Source organism: Octopus bimaculoides, chromosome 25 (assembly GCF_001194135.2).
Source record: "Octopus bimaculoides isolate UCB-OBI-ISO-001 chromosome 25, ASM119413v2, whole genome shotgun sequence".
NCBI classification, from domain to species: Eukaryota; Metazoa; Mollusca; class Cephalopoda; order Octopoda; family Octopodidae; genus Octopus; species Octopus bimaculoides.
This window is the reverse complement of record NC_069005.1, coordinates 3,753,710-3,754,811: the sequence shown is the minus strand read 5'-3', so window position 1 is coordinate 3,754,811 and position 1,102 is coordinate 3,753,710. Positions and strand designations below refer to the sequence as shown.

General features: G+C 33.3%; 1 protein-coding gene across 1 annotated transcript in view; it reads right to left on the bottom strand.

Annotated features, from left to right (window-relative positions):
- Window positions 1-1,102, bottom strand: part of LOC106875693 (uncharacterized) — a 237,481-nt gene that overhangs the window by 235,035 nt on the left and 1,344 nt on the right. The gene's annotated exons all lie outside the window — the stretch shown is intronic.

Sequence of the window (1,102 nt, the reverse complement as noted above, 5' to 3'; positions counted from 1 at the left end):
ATATATATATATATATATATATATATATATACGTGTGCATATTTGTATTTACGTGGATAGATTGAAGTTATGCGTGTATACGTCTGGCTGTATGTACGGTTGTATGTTGGTAGATACCTATGCGCTTGTTTATGTATGTGCATGTAGAAATATACGTACGTTTATACGTGCCCGCATACATTTACATGTACGTATTAACTGATGTGTGCATATTTCTAAATATAATTGAATATATGAATTTTAATATTTCTACCTAAATATTTATGCATTTATATATATATATATATATATATATAAATGAAATTATATATTCGTCTATGTCTTTTTCTATCTGTCAGTAGAGATATGTTTATACGTTTATATGTATGTACGTATTGTAGTCTTTACAATAGTATGCATGCATAATTGAGCATATGCGTATAATGCATAAATCTAGTTCAGTATGCATGTGTGTATGTGTGCTCCTGTATTTGTATAATACCTATCCATCTGTCTGTATTTCCTTCTCTCTCTCCCTGTATGTGCGTGTGTGTCCGTCATAAATATACTTAAGTATGCGTTCCTATGATATGCAAGTGTGCATGAGCTTGTGTGTGCATGTATGTGTTTGTATCAGTGAGACCACAAATGAAGTGATCTGGTGAAGGATCTGCTTTCGAATATCGAGGGAACGAGTTGGATCCCTGTGCATCCGCTCGACTGGATGACTTGTGATTGAAGCTGATGAGACGTAAAGCGTGAAGCACCGACGATTCGGTTGTACCTGAGATACAAAGGCCCAAATGCGATGTACTCTATGCGAAGTGGATAAGGAATTATTTCACGGATACATTGAGTGTGTCTTTGGAGCAGACAGCAATTTTCACGGCAATTTGATAAGCTGGTAGGTTCTTTTCATTGAATAACTAGAATATTCATCATAGTAAACGACGGAAATCCATATATTTGCGCACGTACGAGCACACATACATACATAATATATATACACATTTACACACACACATATATATATATACACATTTATACACACACACAAACACATATGTATACACACACATATGTGTGTATGTATATATATATATATATATATAATTTTATATAT